At 46.4% G+C, this 22,410-nt stretch overlaps 1 protein-coding gene across 3 annotated transcripts in view; it reads right to left on the minus strand.

Annotated features, from left to right (window-relative positions):
* Positions 1-22,410, minus strand: part of LOC115107867 (double-stranded RNA-specific editase 1-like) — a 200,672-nt gene that overhangs the window by 103,087 nt on the left and 75,175 nt on the right. For all 3 annotated transcript variants that reach the window (XM_029631599.2, XM_029631580.2, XM_065011767.1), the window contains one exon: positions 16,362-16,416. The gene's annotated coding sequence lies outside the window, so the exon portion shown is untranslated. The remainder of the gene's footprint in view (positions 1-16,361; positions 16,417-22,410) is intronic.

Here is a 22,410-nt window from a genome sequence, read left to right on the forward strand (position 1 = left end):
AATGAGGCTATAACATAACAAAAATATGGAAAAAGTCAAGGGATCTGAATACGTTGAACGTTTTCATGCCTTGAAATCACTAGTGCTCCTGGTAGAAGTTACCCTGATGATCTAGAATCAGTTTCCCCACCTAAAGCATTCACTCCCAACATGCAATACTGACCTTACATCGGGGAAACTTCATCATTCTTTGGAACAAGCACACACACAGGAATAAGCACAGAGTGTGCAAGTATGCACACACACACACACACACACGACTAAGAGCCTGGCATTTATACCAAATCAGTGCATAGTTGTAGTGTGGTCCCCAGGGATCACAATCCACCAGTGCAGTGCCAACAGCCTATGAGATGTGCATCCTGAGCCATCCCATATATCAATGAGTGAACTATTATCATGGTACATGTTTTTCCCATTCACAGAATAAGTGCATGCATGAGTGTGTATGCGTGTGCTTGTATTCATGCGTGTTGCAGCACAACCACACAAAGATCGATACATCAACATGAGTAGCCCTGAAAGGTGGCTTACATTATCCCTGTGTTCACTTCAAGAGCCTAAATACTCCCACTTCATTATCAATACAAATTCATACACACATATGTCATGGATAATGTATGAAGAGTGCTCTTTCCAATACAGTGAACTCCTCTTACAGGAGTCAGCAGAGTGCACTGTACTGCCTAATAGAGCAGAGGCGGGCTTGCAGATGCTAAAGGGCACTGTTCGCTTCCCTGAGGCTGTGTGGTCAGTCAGAAGTGACTTCACCCACTGCAGTCAACTGTTCCAAGCATTTCCCCCTACCGCAACAGAGCTAGGGAGATGCATAGAGTGAGAGAGAGAACAGAGTGAGAGATGAGAAAATGAGAAACAATCCGCTGAATAGGCGGTGGCGACGGAAACAACAATAGCTTGATTGCGGAGGCACTGCTTTGACGTAAACAGAAAATGAGGTCATGTTGCTGGGGCTCTTTTTGTATTAGTCACCAGTGCCTTTTTTTTAGCCTAGCGGGCAGCTATGGCGGCTGGCCATCCACTGGGACCAAGGCTTGGGTTAGCGGCTAATGTGCTTCGCGGAAGCTCCGGGCCGTGTGGTGCATCACCTGGGGCACGCTCTCTCGCTTTCAACCTCCCCGCTCTTCGTGTATTGCTCCTGGATACTCTGTGGCAGGGTTGTCAGGCATACGATCCCGAGGGCAGTTTGAGTTTTAAAAAAACAACTTTTTAATAAACATAAAATAAAAAGCTAGACAGTCAGTGAGCATCGGAATATCAAGGACCATTTTTGGAAAATGAAAAATTTAGACATTAAATACACTGCCTTCGGAAACAATTCATACCCCTTAACTGAAATCAAACTTTGTTGTGTTACAGCCTGAATTTAAAATGGATTACATATATATTTGTTCTTACCCATCTACAAACAATATCACATAATGACAAAGTGAAAAACGTATAGACATCTTTTCAAATGTATTGAAAATTAAAAATAGATCTTTTTTTTTTTACATAACATCACTGAGTACTTCATATTTTCAAGCATGGTGGTGACTGGATCATTTTATGGGTAGGCTGGTCATCGGCAAGGACTAGGAAGTTGTTTTTGGATAGAAAGAAACGGAATAGAGCTAAGCACACAAAATCCAACAGGAAAACCTGGTTCAGTCTGCTTTCCAACAGACATTGGGAGACAAATTCACCTTTCAGCAGGACAATAACCTAAACACAAGGCCAAATATACACTGGAATTGCTTTACCAAGATAACCTGAGTGGCCTAGTTACAGTTTGGACTTAAATCAGCTTGAAAATGTAACGGCAAAAATGGAAAATGTCTGTCTAGCAATGATCAACAACCAACTTGACAGAGCTTGAAGAATTTTAAAAAGAATAATGTGCAAATATTGTACAATCCAGGCTTTTAGAGACATACCCAGAAAGAGTCACAGCTGTAGTCGCTGCCAAATGTGATTCTAACATGTATTGACTAAGGGGGGTGAAAATCATGTAAGAGAGATTTCATTTTCAATAAATGTGCAAAAATGTCTAAAAACATGTTTTCACTTTGGCATTATGGGATATTGGGTGTAGATTTTTTTTTTTAATCCATTTTGAATTCAGGCTGTAACAAGTCAAGGGGTATGAATACTTTCTGAAGGCACTATTGGCTATCTAAAACAAAAGGGGATGAATACTTGACTCAAGACATTTCAGCATTGTTTTTTTGTGTTGAGAAACATAATTTCACTTTGACATTGTGGGGTATTGTGTGTAGGCCAGTGACAACCTCAATTTTATACATTTTAAATTCAGGCTTTAACATGTGTAAAAAGTAAATGGGTGTGAATGCTTTCTGAAGTCACTGTAGGGCAGAGAGAGAAATATGAGGAACACGATAGAGGGAATGATTAATGGAAATAAATGTGTTTAAACATCAAAAATGTAATGACATTTGGCGATTGTCATTATGCCTACACTTGTAGCCTGAATTTATCCATGAATTAACGCTGTCCGTGGGTTTGTCTCGACAAGTCAACGCTACCTTAGGGAAACAGTCTCTCAGTTCATATTTTTGTTGCTGGACCAAATAAGAACCTGTGGAGAAGGTGGTATGTGTTTGACTGTGTTTGGTAGCCAGCAGATGTGGGTGGACATGTGTGTGCCCACGCAAGGGATCCGTTAGCCGGTAAACGTCGGCTTTTGGAATCCCTTCCTTTTCTTTTTTTTGGCCAATAAATAAAATTGTTGTACCACAATAATAAAAAAAATAGAACTTCTTGTAAAATAATGCGTTTTATTCATGAATGGAAATACCCGTCAAATAAAGTGCCCTCAGAAAGTATACACACTAGGGATGCACAATATATCAGTGGACATATCGGAATCGGCCGATGGTAGCTAAAAATGCAAACATTGGTATCGGCCCTATGTCTACCGATGTTAAAATTTTGCGCTACTCGTGCGACACACCATTCCTAACCTAGCATTCAACAAGTCGAGCAGTCATTTGAAAGAGTAAGAAAATTTCAGCGAGACAACTCAAAAAGGCTAAATCCATTAAAGCCAATATTTCACCAACTGGTCAAGCACCGGTACACTACCAAGTGCGCTATTTTTCAGATGTTGCCCTACCGGAGTTACACAGTAAGAGTCACTGCTATTACCTTCATGACATACATACTATGGAACGCCATTTTGGTCTTTGCGTGTCAAAAAAGATACAGTAGCACTGTCAAAGCTGTACAAAAAAAATCTGCAAACAAGCAAACACCAGCCACGAACGTTGTGTTTGCAATACCGCGTTGGTAATAAAGCATCATTTGTTAGACCGCAACTTCTGGGGTAGCTAGCTTTAGCTTGGTACCCAGCTAGCACAAATACAACCAGCCTGAAAACAATGACCTGTAGAAACTGCAGTCATTTCCATTATTCTTAGCAATGATTTATGAATCCTTGTGAGTAAGTATTAGCTAGGTTGCCACTTGTTGTTTGCCTATTGAAATTGAACTTCAGTTGATGAAAATAAATAGCTAGCCAGCTACTTAACCATGTTGCCAAAGATAACGTTATAAGCAGCCAGCTAGCTGGCTAGTGAGGCTCGACCGGATATGTTGTGAAGCTAGCCACAATAAGGATTAGGCACAGTAGTGGAATTTGCGGTTTGCCTTCAAAATAAAAGTATGTCATTGACAGTGAGGCAAATGAATACAAATAGTAGAATTATGCCATACTTTTATTTTGAAGGCTACCCGCAAAGTCCACTATTGTGGCTAATCCTTATTGTGGCTAGCTTAATGGTCTGACCACCATTAAACAAATAAGAACAGTTTTATAAATTAGGGTTATTTTAGATGACAGCTAGCTATATAGTTAGCAAGCTAAGTATAGCTACTGAAACAGATTGTCGTTTTGCCATGTTTTGGGGGAAGAACTACATTGTTTGCGTCTATGAGCTAGCTAGCTTTTTTTTAATGACCAGCACTGTAGGTGTGTGAGACAACTTTACCAGCATCATAGAATACATAGATGAATCATTGTGACATATGAAATATGAGTGACAGTGTAATGAATGTGTAATAACTACGTAAAAAAATCTGTCATATTCAGGGCCCGATAGGTCAACAAGCTTATTTGACGTGCATCTTTTTTGACACGCAAAGACCCAAACAGCGTTCCATAGAAAACCTGGTTGAGAATTAAACGACTGAACAAATGAAGGAAACAGCACAGCAAGTAAGTGAAAGAAATAGGTTTTGATTATGTTTCACTGGTAATGGGGACATATGTAAATGCCAACAAAATTACTTTTGGTCAGTGTGGTGTGTGTGTAACCTTTATTTAACTAAGCAAGTCAGTTAAGAACAAATTCTTATTTACAATGATGGCCCGGACAATGCTGGGCCAATTGTGCGCCGCCCTATGGGACCCCCAATCACGACCGGATGTGATACAGTCTGGATTCGAATCAGGGACTGTAGTGACGCCTCTTGCACTGAGATGCAGTGCCTTAGACCGCTGCGTCCATGTGTGTGTGTTAACTATTTAACTGTACTAGAATGCTTAAAAAGGCTGCAACATTTTTTTTATATCAGTATCATTTTCTGGGGCAAGGAAAATATTGGATATTGGTATCCGCCAAAAAATGTCATATCGGTGCATCACTAATATACACGGATCTCTCATCTTTTTAAGTGGGAGAACTTGCACAATTGGTGGCTGACTAAATACTTTTTTTGCCCCACTGTATAAATGTTTCTTTGTCATTATGGGGTATTGTGTGTAGATTGATGAGGGGGGAAAAACAAACAATTTAATACATTTTAGAATAAGGCTGTAACCTAACAAAATGTGGATAAAGTCAAGGGGTCTGAATACTTTCCGAAGGCACTGTATACTTCGTAGGCTAATAAATGCTCAAGCTGCTTGGAAATTAGTGTCGGGTGTGTGCGTTTCTATTTTTACTCGCACAACAGACGCAAGGTCCTCATAGGGGACTTCAGCAAAGTGTACTCTGACTGGGCAAAACGGGGAAGATTGTGTTGATTATCTCCATTTCCAGTGTGCCTGCCGAGAGGTGATTCTTTCTCCAAAACAGAGCAGACAAGCCTCAAGACATCTTCCGTTTCTTGAGGACAAAGTAACAGAGCTGATGCGCATTGCAAGCTGCTCCAAGGAGTTGGACAGTTTTAACTACCCAACAGCAGCGGCTCACTTTGAGCAGGCCAAGATCCTCCTCAAACACAAGTCACTTCACCCCTACCTAAACTAACCTGTATCCCTAACACATTGACTTGGTACCAGTACCACCTGTATATAGCCTCGTTATTGTTATTTTGTGTTATTTTTATTAATTCTTTTTTTGGGGGGGTAAATATTTTCTTAACTCTTTCTTGAGTTTCTCTTTCTTGTTGGTTAAGGGCTTGTAAGTAAGCATTTCACGGTATGGTCTACACATAAAGTTAGAGTTTTTAAAGTTTTAATTGAAATTAGAGGATCATTTTTGTGTTTGTTAGGCGTGGTCCTAGCAGTTCTGCTGCCGCCCTAGGAAAGATCAACATAGTGTCATGTATAATATAACCTGCTGCATAAATTCTCCTAACCTGCAACAAAGTCAAATCTGACATTCATTTTACAAAAGCTGGATCCCTTCTAGCCATAACCCGCCAGTCCTGGTGTTAGACAGTCTAATTAAAATGTTCATGCCTAGGCTAAATTTAAATTAGAGGCCTAGATAGTGTTTGAAAACAGCTGTGTTTTGTTATTTATTAAAATTTTCATACAAATAGTCAAGAGGACAGATCTGTAGCAAATTATATTACACAAGTATAATATTTTTTAGTTGTGTTTTACCGTATAGGCGGCTGTTCTTCTTAGGCTAAATGTAAAAAATAAAAATAAATGATTAATAGCTGGGATGACCCCGCAAACGGTAATGTTTTGCTTCTCAATAAAACCGGTCACGTTGGTATAAGAACATTCAACTTTATTTTACTAAACTTCACAGGCTAATTTCTATTCTGGTAAAATGCATTACAATAATCTAAAATGGATTTTGAGCACCTTGGGTGGACACCATAATGCATTACGCATCTAATGCATATATGTATGTCGGGTAAATTTGTCAAATGTCCGGTAAATTAAAATCTTACCGGTCACGTTGTCCAGCGCCAATTTTTTTAAATGGAAACACTGCACCGTGCGTGCATGCATTTGTCCATGTGTAATCATCTCCTGTAGGGAACAATCTGTTGCAGTGTTTAATTTTGATCCCGTTAAACGTTAAAATCACCTGTTAAAAACTGCAATCCCTTTCTAGTTTGAGGTTAGTACTATCAAACAACACAACATAGTGTTGCCAACTTAGAGACTTTGTTTCAGACCCTCCAGCGACTTGTATTGGTAAAAGAGTATAGCAACAAACGTAGCTACTTTTTAAGGCTGCCTCTGCGACTTTTGGTTGATTTAGCAACTTCCCTGTTTGCGTGACCGCTCGGCTGAGCTCAGCTGTGCTGCTCTGCAGACTGCTCCCTCTCCACGGCTCAGCTTCCCCCGGCTGCTGCCTGTGTGTGCACCCGTCATTTGCATCCCTCCCCTGCCCTTCTCCGCTCCCTAGCCTCTAGGTCCTCTCCACTCCCTCCCTGCCCCTCTCCACTCCCTCCCCCTCTCGCTCCCTGCCCTCCCTCCCCCTGCCCCTCTCCGCCGCTCCCTCCCCTGCCCCTCTCTCCTAGCCTCGTCCTCTCCACTCCCTCCCTGCCCCTCTCCGCCGCTCCCTGCCCCTCTCCGCTCCCTGCTCCCCTCCCCTGCCCCTCTCCGCTCCCTGCTCCCTCCCTGCCCTGCCCCTCTCCGCCGCTCCCTCCCCTGCCCCTCTCCTAGCCTCTAGGTCCTCTCCACTCCCTCCCTCCCTCTCCCTCCCCCGCCCCTCTCCGCCGCTCCCTCCCCTGCCCCTCTCCGCCGCTCCCTCCCCTGCCCCTCTCCGCTCCCTCCCCTGCTTTCCGCTCCCTCCCTGCCCCTCTCCGCCGCTCCCTCCCCTGCCCCTCTCCGCTCCCTAGCCTCTAGGTCCTCTCCACTCCCTCCCCTGCCCCTCTCCGCCGCTCCCTCCCCTGCCCCTCTCCGCTCCCTAGCCTCTAGGTCCTCTCCACTCCCTCCCCTGCCCCTCTCCGCTCCCTCCCTGCCCCTCTCCGCCGCTCCCTGCCCCTCTCCGCCGCTCCCTGCCCTGCCCCTCTCCGCCGCTCCCTCCCTCCCCTGCTCCCTCCCCCCCTCTCCGCTCCCTAGCCTCTAGGTCCTCTCCACTCCCTCCCCTGCCCCTCTCCGCCGCTCCCTCCCCTGCCCCTCTCTGCTCCCTAGCCTCTAGGTCCTCTCCCTCCCTCCCCTGCCCCTCCCCTCCTCTCCGCCGCTCCCTCCCCTGCCCCTCTCCGCTCCCTCCCCTGCCCCTCTCCGCCCTCCCCTGCCCCTCTCCGCTCCCTAGCCTCTAGGTCCTCTCCACTCCCTCCCCTGCCCCTCTCCGCCGCTCCCTCCCCTGCCCCTCTCCGCTCCCTAGCCTCTAGGTCCTCTCCACTCCCTCCCCTGCCCCTCTCCGCCGCTCCCTCCCCTGCCCCTCTCCGCCGCTCCCTCCCCTGCCCCTCTCCGCCGCTCCCTCCCCTGCCCCTCTCCGCCGCTCCCTCCCCTGCCCCTCTCCGCCGCTCCCTCCCCTGCCCCTCTCTGCCGCTCCCTCCCCTGCCCCTCTCTGCTCCCTAGCCTCTAGGTCCTCCCTCCCTCCCCTGCCCCTCCGCCGCTCCCTCCCCTGCCCCTCCCCTCCCTCCCCTGCCCCTCTCCGCTCCCGCCCCTCTCCGCTCCTGCCCTGCCCCCTCCCCTGCCCCCCCTCTCCTCCCTCCCTGCTCCCTCCCTCCCCTGCCCCTCTCCGCTCCCTAGCCTCTAGGTCCTCTCCACTCCCTCCCCTGCCCCTCTCCGCCGCTCCCTCCCTCCCCTGCCCCTCTCCGCCCCTCTCCGCTCCCTAGCCTCTAGGTCCTCTCCACTCCCTCCCCTGCCCCTCTCCGCTCCTCCCCTGCTCCCTCCCTAGCCCTGCCCCTCCCTCCGCCGCTCCCTCCCTCCCCTGCCCCTCTCCGCCGCTCCCTCCCCTGCCCCTCTCCGCCGCTCCCTCCCTGCCCCCTGCTCCCTCCCCTGCCCCTCTCCGCCGCTCCCTGCCCTGCCCCTCTCCGCGCTCCCTCCCCTGCCCCCTCCCCTGCCCCTCTCCGCCGCTCCCTGCTCCCCTGCCCCTCTCCGCCGCTCCCTGCCCCTCTCCGCCGCTCCCTCCCCTGCCCCTCTCCGCCGCTCCCTCCCCTGCCCCTCTCCGCCGCTCCCTCCCCTGCCCCTCTCCGCCGCTCCCTCCCCTCCCCCGCTCCGATTTTCTTCCAAATAAGCACTACCAATATCTCACTCATGACAAAAACCTGTGGATGTAATGATAAAAATAATAATTTATTGACATATTAATCAAAACCAAGGGTTAGTATCTAAAATGGCAAAAACCATAATGCCACACCAACCCTGTCCTACACGATGTGTACTCTGTTGTGCCACTGCCAACATATGACAGGTTTGGGATCATTGTGAGACTTGACCACCAGGTTGAGAGAGAGCCGGCTGTGATTTGTATTGGCCTGACATGGGTTCCGGCAGGGACAGATTGCATTGGGCTATCCCTGCTGTGCTTGACATTCTGCTAGCCTGGCTAGCGGTGAGCGCGTCCTTGGCTGCCCTTTCTGGTGACTGGTGATGTAGTGACAGGACGCGGTGACTGGATCTGGAGACGAGAGGGGGTGGTAGGGTTTAGGGAGTGGGCTGAAAAGCTCCATAAGGCAGCGGTTCCCAACCTTTTCTGTTCTGGGGACCACCAAAATCTTGAGGACAGGTTGGAAACCACTGCTCCAGGGGAGAGATACCTGGAGTAGGAGAGGACAAGCCAAGCTTAAAAGACACATTGTTTATGTAAAGTGCCTTCGGAAAGTATTCAGACCCCTGGACGTTTTCAACATTGTTAGGTTACAGACATTCTAAAAATGTATTGAGTTTTTTTTTACTCAATCCATAATAACAAAGCAGAAACAGGTTTAGAAGTTTTGGCAAATTTTAAAATTTGGAAAAAAACATTTGCATAAGTATTCAGACTATTTACTCAGTACTTTGTTGAAGCACCTTTAGCAGTGATTATAGCCCCATGTCTTCTTGGGTGTGATGCTACAAATCTTGGCGCACCTGTATTTGGGGAGTTTCTTCCCATCTTCTCTGCAGATCCTCTCAAACTCTGTCAGGTTGGATGGGGAGCGTTGCTGCACAACTATTTTCTGGTCTCTCCAGAGATGTTCGATCGGGATCAATTCCGGGATCTGGCTGGGCTACTGAAGGACATTCAGAGACATGTCCCCACCTGCGTTGTCTTGGCTGTGTGCTTAGGGTCATTGTCCTGTTGGATGGTTGAACCTTCGCCTCAGTCTGAGGTCTTGAGCGCTATGGAGTAGGTTTTCATCATGGATCTCTCCCTCGATCCTGACTAGTCTCCCAGTCCCTGCCGCTGAAAAACATCCCCAAAGCATGATGCTGCCACCACCATGCTTCACCATAGGGATGGTGCCAGGCTTCCTCCAGACATTGAGGCGAAAGTGTTCAATCTTGGTTTCATCAGACCAGAGAAACTTGTTTCTCATGATCTGAGAGGCTGTAGGTGCCTTTTGGCAAACTCCAAGTGGGCTGTCATTTGCCTTTTACTGAGGTCACCTCCCTGACCAAGGCCCTTCTCCCCCGATTGCACAGTTTGGTCGGGTGTCCAGCTCTAGGAAGACTCTTGGTTGTTCCAAACTTCTTCCATTTAAGAATGATGGAGGCCACTGTGTTCTTGGGGACCTTCAATGCTGCATAAATGTTCTAGTACCCTTCCCCAGATCCTTGCCTCAACACAATGGGGCAGCAGGGTAGCCTAGTGATTAGAGCGTTGGACTAGTAACCGGAAGGTTGCAAGTTCAAACCCCCGAGCTGACAAGGTACAAATCTGTTGTTCTGCCCTTGAACAGGCAGTTAACCCACTGTTCCTAGGCCGTCATTGAACATAATAATTTGTTCTTAACTGACTTGCCTAGTTAAATAAAGGTAAAAAATAAAATTAAAATAAACAATCATGTCTCGGAGCTCTATGGACAATTCCTTTGACCTCATGGCTTGGTTTTTGCTCTGACATGCACTGTGAACTGTGTGATCTTATATAGACAGGTGTGCCTTTCCAAATCAATTGAATTTACCACAGGTGGACTCCAATCAAGTTGTAGAAACATCTTAAGGATGATCAATGGAAACAGGATGCTCTATGGACAATTCCTTTGACCTCATGGCTTGGTTTTTGCTCTGACATGCACTGTGAACTGTGTGATCTTATATAGACAGGTGTGCCTTTCCAAATCAATTGAATTTACCACAGGTGGACTCCAATCAAGTTGTAGAAACATCTTAAGGATGATCAATGGATGGCATATTTAAGGTATGTTTTTTATTTATAATAAATCTGCAAAAAATCTCTAAAGACATGTTTTTGCTTTGTCATTAGGGATTGTGTTTAGATTGACGATTTGTTATTTTTTATTAATACATTTTAGAATAAGGCCGTAACGTAACAAAATGTGGAAAAAGTCAAGAGGTCTGAATACATTCCGAAGTCACCATCTACTGTACATCAGAGCAAATTCCAGTCCGGAAGGGCTTGAGCAGTCTTTTTTAGTTTCTACCTCGTAGATAATTGCAGTAAGGAGTGTTCTGAACTAGATCGACCGATTCATCAGCAGGGCCGATTTCAAGTTGTCATAACAATCGGTAATCGTCATTTTTGGAAGACGATTACGGCCGATTACATTGCACTCCATGAAGAGACTACGTGGCAGGTTGACTATCTGTTATGAGAGTACAGCAAGGAGCCAAGGTAAGTTGCTAGCTAGCATTAAACTTATCTTATAAAAATTGATCTTAACATAATCACTAGTTAACTACACATGGTTGATGATATTACTAGTTTATCTAGCTTGTCCTGCGTTGCATATAATCAGTGCGGTGTCTTTAATTTATCATCGAATCACAGCCTACTTCGACAAACGGGTGATGATTTAACAAGCGCATTCGCGAAAAAAAGCACTGTCGTTGCACCAATGTGTACCTAACCATAAACATCAATGCCTTTATTAAAATCAATACAGAAGTATATATTTTTAAACCTGCATATTTAGTTAATATTGCCTGTTAACAATTTCTTTAACTAGGGAAATTGTGTCACTTCTCTTACGTTCTGTGTAAGCAGAGTCAGGGTATATGCAGCAGTTTGTGCTGGTTCCGTATTTGGTTCCGTATGGTTCCGTATTTCACTGAAAGAATAAACATTTTGTTTTTGAAATGATAGAAATACGAGCCTTAGGTCATTAATATGGTCAAATCCGGAAACTGTGTGATATATTATAATTAAGTCTATGACTTGATAGAGCAGTCTGATTGAGCGGTGGTAGGCAGCAGCAGGCTCGTAGCATTCATTCAAACAGCACTTTCCTGCATTTGCCAGAAGCATTGCACTGTTTATGGCTGCAAGCCTATCAACTCCCGAGATTAGGTTGGCAATACTATAGTGCCTATAAGAACATCCAATAGTCAAAGGTATATGAAATACAAATGGTATAGAGATAAATAGTTCTATAATTCCTATAAACCTAAAACTTCTTACCTGGGAATAAAAGGAACCACCATATTTCATATGTTCTCAGCAAGGAACTTAAACGTTAGCTTTTTTACAGCAAATATTGCACTTTTACTTCCTTTTCCAACACTTTGTTTTTGCATTAATTAAACCAAATTGAACATGTTTCATTATTTATTAGAGACTAAATTGATTTTATTGACGTATTATATTAAGTTAAAATAAAAGTATTAATTCAGTATTGCTGTAATTGTCATTATTACAAATACATATATAAAAATAGGCATCTGCTTTTTTTGGTTCTCCAATAATTGGTATCGGCGTTGAAAAATCATAATCGGTCGACCTCTATTCTGAACACCAAGGACTGGAATGAATTAAACAGCCCTGCTATACAGCCACACATGTTTGCAGGCTATACACATGCACAGAAATGCCCTCACCAGTAGGGTTGGGCGATGTCTAGATGTTTATACCGCCGTACCATTCCTGTACCATACCAGGTTAAACGGTATTACCGGCAGTGCATACAAAGAGGCGCTGTTTTTATCCAAATGTATAAAATACTAAAAATGACGTACTAGGGAATTCCCATAGAGGATTTGAACTAAATGCTAACAAGCACAAGCGAACAAACCAATTGCAAGGACAGATGACCAGTTCATAAAGTTTAACAAATATCTCAAAAGGGTACTCCCAGGATCCCAGGAGCGATGAATTATCTCTGCCGTAACCAAGAAGCGTTATCTTGCAAGCTAAACACTTAACTAGCAACTTAGCAAACCAAATGCATAGCTGTAGCCCTGAGCTGGAGAGAACTTATTTGGCACAACTTAGATAGTTCTAAGGTATTTAGCTGCCAAACATTAGTGGTGAATTTCAAATTTACTCAAGAGTAGTGTTTCTTTAAAACCACTGATATCCAAGAAACATTATTAGGAGAGCGCACACCCCGTGTAGAGATGTAAGGGCATCAGATGGGGAAATGATATCCATCTCTACCTTCCATCCACTCTCTCCCTCTCGGTCTCCACTCTCTCCCTCTCGGTCTCCACTCTCTCCCTCTCGGTCTCCACTCTCTCCCTCTCGGTCTCCACTCTCTCCCTCTCGGTCTCCACTCTTCTTACTCTTGATAGTGTCCTTTCATCCCCCTCTCTATTTCCCTTCTTCCCCTGATGCCCCCACTATCGCCAAGGTCAAACACATGCTCCATGTGATGTGTTAGCCTGACGACTCACGTTCAATTCTTCCGCTGCTCTGACGCTACATACTTTAGTCAGACTGACATCATTTAAGTAATTTGTGGTGACGAGGGGCACAAAGGGCATGGTATTCTCAAACCGCCACTTTACCCAAATGTGTTCTGGCCCAACCCTTCAGTTTCTGGTCCAATCAGACAGTCCAGAGTGGGTTCGAATTCGGAGAAGAGTCAGGGTCATTGCGGATAAGATCCAGCCCCATTGCGGATTAGAAAGTAACGTCCATGGCCAGAGAAAGGAGTCTGGGTAGCCAGACAAATGATGTGTGTAGTTTCTGCCGTAGGACGGGACACACTCCAGACTTCTATTCTCTCACACAGGAGAGCCTCCGACATAAAAAAAACACACTGAGCTTTTAAGGCCTACGAGTCACACTCGGGTGCATATCCACACGTGAGCGTACAACACACACACAAAGATGGAGAGTAAACTCATCTTTACTAGATGCTGTTCTTCCACTAACCTCATTGCAACTCCCCTCCAAGTCTCCGACCACTTTTTCCCTCTCGCTCTCATCCAACACTTCCCACACTGCCCCTACTCGGATGGTATCGCGCCGTCCCAACCTTCGCTCTCTCTCCCCCGCTACTCTCTCCTCTTCCATCCTATCATCTCTTCCCTCTGCTCAAACCTTCTCCAACCTATCTCCTGATTCTGCCTCCTCAACCCTCCTCTCCTCCCTTTCTGCATCCTTTGACTCTCTATGTCCCCTATCCTCCAGGCCGGCTCGGTCCTCCCCTCCCGCTCCGTGGCTCGACGACTCATTGCGAGCTCACAGAACAGGGCTCCGGGCAGCCGAGCGGAAATGGAGGAAAACTCGCCTCCCTGCGGACCTGGCATCCTTTCACTCCCTCCTCTCTACATTTTCCTCCTCTGTCTCTGCTGCTAAAGCCACTTTCTACCACTCTAAATTCCAAGCATCTGCCTCTAACCCTAGGAAGCTCTTTGCCACCTTCTCCTCCCTCCTGAATCCTCCTCCCCCTCCTCCCTCTCTGCAGATGACTTCGTCAACCATTTTGAAAAGAAGGTCGACGACATCCGATCCTCGTTTGCTAAGTCAAACGACACCGCTGGTTCTGCTCACACTGCCCTACCCTGTGCTCTGACCTCTTTCTCCCCTCTCTCTCCAGATGACATCTCGCGTCTTGTGACGGCCGGCCGCCCAACAACCTGCCCGCTTGACCCTATCCCCTCCTCTCTTCTCCAGACCATTTCTGGTGACCTTCTCCCTTACCTCACCTCGCTCATCAACTCATCCCTGACCGCTGGCTACGTCCCTCCCGTCTTCAAGAGAGCGAGAGTTGCACCCCTTCTGAAAAAACCTACACTCGATCCCTCCGATGTCAACAACTACAGACCAGTATCCCTTCTTTCTTTTCTCTCCAAAACTCTTGAACGTGCCGTCCTTGGCCAGCTCTCCCGCTATCTCTCTCAGAATGACCTTCTTGATCCAAATCAGTCAGGTTTCAAGACTAGTCATTCAACTGAGACTGCTCTTCTCTGTATCACGGAGGCACTCCGCACTGCTAAAGCTAACTCTCTCTCCTCTGCTCTCATCCTTCTAGACCTATCCACCCTCTCCGAGTTGGGCATCTCCGGCGCGGCCCACGCTTGGATTGCGTCCTACCTGACAGGTCGCTCCTACCAGGTGGCGTGGCGAGAATCTGTCTCCTCACCACGCGCTCTCACCACTGGTGTCCCCCAGGGCTCTGTTCTAGGCCCTCTCCTATTCTCGCTATACACCAAGTCACTTGGCTCTGTCATAACCTCACATGGTCTCTCCTATCAATGCTATGCAGACGACACACAATTAATCTTCTCTTTTCCCCCCTCTGATGACCAGGTGGCGAATCGCATCTCTGCATGTCTGGCAGACATATCAGTGTGGATGACGGATCACCACCTCAAGCTGAACCTCGGCAAGACGGAGCTGCTTTTCCTCCCGGGGAAGGACTGCCCGTTCCATGATCTCGCCATCACGGTTGACAACTCCATCGTGTCCTCCTCCCAGAGCGCTAAGAACCTTGGCGTGATCCTGGACAACACCCTGTCGTTCTCAACTAACATCAAGGCGGTGGCCCGTTCCTGTAGGTTCATGCTCTACAACATCCGCAGAGTACGACCCTGCCTCACACAGGAAGCGGCGCAGGTCCTAATCCAGGCACTTGTCATCTCCCGTCTGGATTACTGCAACTCGCTGTTGGCTGGGCTCCCTGCCTGTGCCATTAAACCCCTACAACTCATCCAGAACGCCGCAGCCCGTCTGGTGTTCAACCTTCCCAAGTTCTCTCACGTCACCCCGCTCCTCCGCTCTCTCCACTGGCTTCCAGTTGAAGCTCGCATCCGCTACAAGACCATGGTGCTTGCCTACGGAGCTGTGAGGGGAACGGCACCTCAGTACCTCCAGGCTCTGATCAGGCCCTACACCCAAACAAGGGCACTGCGTTCATCCACCTCTGGCCTGCTCGCCTCCCTACCACTGAGGAAGTACAGTTCCCGCTCAGCCCAGTCAAAACTGTTCGCTGCTCTGGCCCCCCAATGGTGGAACAAACTCCCTCACGACGCCAGGACAGCGGAGTCAATCACCACCTTCCGGAGACACCTGAAACCCCACCTCTTTAAGGAATACCTAGGATAGGATAAAGTAATCCTTCTCACCCCCCTTAAAAGATTTAGATGCACTATTGTAAAGTGGCTGTTCCACTGGATGTCATAAGGTGAAAGCACCAATTTGTAAGTCGCTCTGGATAAGAGCGTCTGCTAAATGACTTAAATGTAAATGTAACTCAAGAATGTCATGTTATCATTACACGGTCTGTTCTGGTACACACAGGGTGAGAAGTAGCTCGATTGCACTTGACGCAATGGAGCAATTGAGTGCAGGGTGGACGTCACAAACGCCGAGAGCCAGGGATGTACCACACACACACACACACACACACACACACACACACACACACACACACACACACACACACACACACACACACACACACACACCACCGTGGTCAGCCATGATCGATCGAGTAAGGGTGTGATGGTGCATCGGCAGTGGAAACTATCACAGGGTGCAGTGGGGAAAACATGACCAAATCACAATCCCCTAAGGAAATTTAGGAGGGGGGGGGGGAACAGAGGATGTTTTGCAAAGTTGTTACTAGTTCTGTCCCAATAAACAGCAGGCACAACATGACATCCAAAGCACTTAACATTATCTGGGCGCTGTGATAGGAATACAAAAGTCTGTCGGTTTTGCAAAAGAGACATTATCTTGATGACACCACACTCTGTAAATAAAGGAGAGATAAAGATACTTCTAGGCAAGCCAACTCTTGAGCAGAGTGGGGTAAACACTGCCTACCCTAATCAGTGGTAGGATAAAATTATAAAAAAGTGGACCTACCGTGCAAAAGGGGTGAGAGCTGGAAGCTACTTCTCTGTAGTTCTCTCTGCTTTTACTGAGAGAAAGAGAGCGAGAGAGGGGAGGAGAGCGAGAGAGGGGAGGAGAGAGCGAGAGAGGGGATGAAAGAGCGAGAGAGGGGAGGAAAGAGCGAGAGAGGGGAAACAGTGCCAGTTAGGATGAGCAAGCCTTGTATAACACCATTGTACATTCAGTGCATACATAACACTGCCTCATTGGAAAACACAGAAGCCCGTATTCCAACAGACCATGATGGTGTTATTGTAACAGCTCCAAATTCAACGAATGTGCTGTTAAGACCGCATATTAAACTTTAAATGACTGTTCCGAGTTTAATTTTTCCACTATATTTAACCAGGTAGGCCAGTTGAGAACAAGTTCATTTACAACTGTGACCTGGCCAAGATAAAGCAAAGCAGTGTGACAAAAACAACAGTTACACATGGGATAAACAAACGTACAGTCAATAACACAATAGAAAAATCGATGTACAGTGTGTGCAAATGTAGCAAGATTAGGGAGGTAAGGCAATAAATAGGCCATAGAGGTGAAATAATTACAATTTAGCATTAACACGGGAGTGATAAGATGTGCAGAAGATTATGTGCAAGTAGAGACACTGGGGTGCAAAAGCGCAAAAATAAATCAATAACAATATGGGGATGAGGTAGTTGGGTATGATATTTACAGATGGGCTGTGGACAGCTGCTCTGACAGCTGATGCTTAAAGTTAGTGAGGGAGATAAGACTCCAGCTTCAGTGATTTCTGCAATTAGTTCCAGTCATTGGCAGCAGAGAACTGGAAGGAAAGGCAGTCAAATGAGGGGTTGGCTCTTATTTGACACACTAAACTCCATCTGAGAAGTAGTTGGTGAACCAGGCGAGGCAGTCATTTGGGCTTGGGCAAGTTCCTGCGGGGTGTGCAGACCTGTTAGCCAGGGTAAGGATAGCCAGGTGGAAAGCATGGTCAGCAGTAGAAAAATGCTTATTGAAATGATCGATTACCGTAGAGTTATCAGTGGTGGCAGTGTTTCCTAGCCTCAGTGCAGTGGGCAGCTGGGAGGAGGTGCTCTTATTCTCCAGGGACTTTACAGTGTCCCAAAACTTTTTGGAATTACTGCTACAGGATGCAAATTTCTGTTTGAAAAGACTAGCCTTAGCTTTCCTAACTGACTGAGTATATTGGTTCCGGACTTCCCTGAAAAGTTGCATATCGCGGGGGCTATTCGATGCTAATGCAGTACACCACAGGATGTTTTTGTGCTGGTCAAGGGCAGTCAAATCTGGGGTGAACCAAGGGCTAGATCTGTTCTTACTTCTACATTTTTTGAATGGGGCATGCTTATTTAAGATGGTGAGGAAAGCACTTTTAAAAGAGCATCCAGGCATCCTCTAATGACGGGCTGAGGTCAATATCCTTCCACGATATCCCGGCCAGGTCGATTCGAAAGGCCTGCTCACTGAAGTGTGTACGGGATTGTTTGACAGTGATGAAGGGTGGTCGTTTGACCGCATCCATTACGGACGCAGGCAATGGTCGCTGAGATCCTGGTTGAAGACAGCAGAGGTGTATTTAGAGCGCAAGTTGGTCAGGATGATACAGTGAGGGAAAAAAGTATTTGATCCCCTGCTGAAAATCTGTGGAGGGAGCTGAAGGTTCGAGTTGCCAAACGTCAGCCTCGAAACCTTAATGACTTAGAGAAGATCTGCAAAGAGGAGTGGGACAAAATCACTTCTGAGATGTGTGCAAACCTGGTGGCCAACTACAAGAAAAGTCTGACCTCTGTGATTGCCAACAAGGGTTTTGCCACCAAGTATTAAGTCATGTTTTGCAGAGGGGTCAAATACTTATTTCCCTCATTAAAATGCAAATAAATGTATAACATTTTTGGATGTTTTTGTTGTTATTCTGTCTCTTACTGTTCAAATAAACCTAGCATTAAAATTATAGACTGATAATTTCTTTGTCAGTGGGCAAACGTACAAAATCAGCAGGGGATCAAATACTTTTTTCCCTCACTGCATCTATGGAGGGTGCCCATGGTTATGGGTTTAGGGTTGTGCCTGGTAGGTTCCTCGAGTTTGCACATCACTGGTTTCTCAGAGACATAAGTTGCATCCCAAATGTCACCCTATTCCCTACATAGTGCTCCACTTCTGGTCCAAAGTACGGCACTTTATATGGAATCCGGTGTCATTTGGGACACGGCTATATTGTACTGTAGCAAAAAGGTGTTTTTCCACCCAGCGCGGTCAACATGACAAAATGGGGTATAGTCCCCTCCATTCGCATCACCAAGCTGGAGACTGACAGAACACCTTCTGCAACTGGATCCTGGACTTCCTGACGGGGAACCCCCAGGTGGTGAGGGTAGGCAACACCACCATGTTGACCCCTCAAGGGTGTGTACCTCGTCCCCTCCTGCACTACCTGTTTAACCACGACTGTGGCCATGCATGACTACAAAACAGTCAACAAGTTTGCTGACGACATGACGGGGGAAGCGCAAATCACCGACGGAGAGAGAATCAGAGACTTGGCATTGTGGTACCGTGATAACAACAACCTCTCCCTCAACGTCAGTAAGACCAAGGAGCTGATGATGGACTACAGGAGAAAGAGGGGAGAGCACGCCCTCATCTGCGGGTTGTAGAGGAGCGGGTTGAGAGCTTCAACTTTCTTGGAGTCCACATCACTAAGGACTTAACATGGTCCACATACAGCCATTTAGAGATTTGGCATGGGCCCTCGGATCCTCAAAAGTTCCACAGGTGCACCATCGAGAGCACCCTGCCATCCAGGACCTCATATACACACAAACACAACAGTTCAGGGTCACTTTGAAAGTTCTTTGTTTTTTAAAAAAAGCAAAAAAAATTATATTAAAATATCAAAATGATCAGAAATACAGTGTAGACATTGTTAATGTTGTAAATTACTATTGTAGCTGGAAACGCCTGATTTAATGGAATACAAAGGCCCATTATCAGCAACCATCACGCTTGTGTTCCAATGGCACGTTATGTTAGCCTTTTAAAATGATAAACTTGGAATAACTAATTGATAATTAGAAAACCCTTTTGCCATTATGTTAGCACAGCTGAAAACTGTTGTTCTGCTTAAAGAAGCAATAAAACTGGCTTTCAGACTAGTTGAGTATCTAGAGCATCAGCATTCGTGGGTTCGATTACAGGCTCAAAATGGCCAGAAACAAGAGACTTTCTTCTGAAACTCGTCAGTCTATTCTTGTTCTGAGAAATGAAGGCTATTCCATGCGAGAAATTGCCAAGATCGAATCCCCGAGCTGACAAGGTTAAAATTGTTCTGCCGCTGAACAAGGCAGTTAACCCACTGTTCCTAGGCCGTCATTGTAAGTAATAATTTGTTCTTAACTGACTTGTCTAGTTAAATAAAGGTGAAATAAAAATAAAAATAAGAAACTGAAGATCTCGAACAACGCTGTGAACTACTTCCTTCAAAGAACAGCGCACATGGCTCTAACCAGACTAGAAAGAGTGGTGTTGGAGGGCTAGTAGGAAGCCCTCTTTCCTCTGGTCTAAGAAAATATCCCAATAACCCAGGTCAGTGATTGGGGACACTGCCCTGTGTAGGGTGCCATCTTTCGGATGGGACGTTAAACGGGTGTCCTGACTCTCTGAGGTCATTAAAGATCCCATGGCACTTATCGTAAGAGCAGGGGTGTTAACCCTGGTGTCCTGGCTAAATTCCCAATCTGGCCCTCAAATCATCACGGTCACCTAATAATCCCCAGTTTACAATTGGCTCATTCATCCCCCTCTCCCCTGTAACTAGTCCCCAGTTCGTTGCTGAAAATGAGAACGTGTTCTCAGTCAACTTACCTGGTAAAATAACGGATAAATAAAATAAATAAAAAAAGAGTGGGAGGCCGTGGTGCACAACTGAGAAAAAGGACAAGCACATTAGTGTGTCTAGTTTGAGAAACATACGCCTTACAAGTCCTCAACTGGAAGCTTCATTAAATAGTACCCACAAAACACCAGTCAACGTCAACATTGAAGAGGCGATTCAGGGATGCTGGCCTTCTAGGCAGAGTTGCAAAGAAAAAGCCATATCTCAGACTGGCCAATAAAAAGAAAAGGTTAAGATGGGCAAAAGAACACAGACACTGGACAAAGGAAGATTGGAAAAAAAGTGTTATGGACAGGCAAATCTAAGTTTGAGGGGTTTGGATCACAAAGAAGAACATTTGTGAGACTCAGAAAAATAAAGATGCTGGAGGAGTGCTTGAAGCCATCTGTAAAGCATGGTGGAGGCAATGTGATGGTCTGGGGGTGCTTTAGTGGTAGTAAAGCGGGAGATTTGTACAGGGTAAAAGGGATCTTGAAGGAAGGATATCACTCCATTTTGCAACGCCATGCCTAACCCTGTGGGCAGCGCTTAATTGGTGCCCATTTCCTCCTACAGGGACATTTATAAGTGACCCCAAACTTTTGAACGATATATATATATATACACACACAAAGTTGGGCAAAAAGGTATTTAGTCAGCCACCAATTGTGCAAGTTCTCCCACTTAAGATGAGAGGCCTGTAATGTTCATCAAAGGTACACTTCAACTATGACAGACAAAATGAGAGAAAAAAATCCAGAAAATCACATTGTAGGATTTTTTATGAATTTCTTGGCAAATTATGGTGGAAATTAAGTATTTAGTCACCTGCAAACAAACACGATTTCTGGCTCTCACAGACCTGTAACTTCTTCCTTCTTCCACTAACATCAAGGCGGTGGCCCGTTCCTGTAGGTTCATGCTCTACAACATCCGCAGAGTACGACCCTGCCTCACACAGGAAGCGGCGCAGGTCCTAATCCAGGCACTTGTCATCTCCCGTCTGGATTACTGCAACTCGCTGTTGGCTGGGCTCCCTGCCTGTGCCATTAAACCCCTACAACTCATCCAGAACGCCGCAGCCCGTCTGGTGTTCAACCTTCCCAAGTTCTCTCACGTCACCCCGCTCCTCCGCTCCCTCCACTGGCTTCCAGTTGAAGCTCGCATCCGCTACAAGACCATGGTGCTTGCCTACGGAGCTGTGAGGGGAACGGCACCTCAGTACCTCCAGGCTCTGATCAGGCCCTACACCCAAACAAGGGCACTGCGTTCATCCACCTCTGGCCTGCTCGCCTCCCTACCACTGAGGAAGTACAGTTCCCGCTCAGCCCAGTCAAAACTGTTCGCTGCTCTGGCCCCCCAATGGTGGAACAAACTCCCTCACGACGCCAGGACAGCGGAGTCAATCACCACCTTCCGGAGACACCTGAAACCCCACCTCTTTAAGGAATACCTAGGATAGGATAAAGTAATCCCTCTCACCCCCCCTCCCCCTGAAAAGATTTAGATGCACTACTGTTCCACTGGAGGTCATAAGGTGAATGCACCAATTTGTAAGTCGCTCTGGATAAGAGCGTCTGCTAAATGACTTAAATGTAATGTAAATGTAAAGAGGCTCCTCTGTCCTCCAGTCATTACCTGTATTAATGGCACCTGTTGAAATTGTTATCAGTATAAAAGACACCTGTCCACAACCTCAGACACACTCCAAACTCCACTATGGCCAAGACCAAAGAGCTGTCAAAGGACACCAGAAACAAAATTGTAGACCTGCACCAGGCTGGGAAGACTGAATCTGCAATAGGTAAGCAGCTTGGTTTTAAGAAATCAAATGTGGGAGCAATTATTAGGAAATGGAAGACATACAAGACCACTGATAATCTCCCTCGATCTGGGGCTCCACGCAAGATCTCACCCCGTGGGGTCAAAATGATCACAAGAACGGTGAGCAAAAATCCCAGAACCACACGGGGGACCTAGTGAATGACCTGCAGAGAGCTGGGACCAAAGTAACAAAGCCTACCATCAGTAACACACTACGCAGCCAGGGACTCAAATCCTGCAGTGCCAGACGTGTCATTTGGTCAGATGAAACCAAAATATAACTTTTTGGTAAAAACTCAACTCGTCGTGTTTGGAGGACAAAGAATGGTGAGTTGC

This window comes from Oncorhynchus nerka, linkage group LG3 (assembly GCF_034236695.1).
Source record: "Oncorhynchus nerka isolate Pitt River linkage group LG3, Oner_Uvic_2.0, whole genome shotgun sequence".
NCBI lineage: Eukaryota > Metazoa > Chordata > Actinopteri > Salmoniformes > Salmonidae > Oncorhynchus > Oncorhynchus nerka.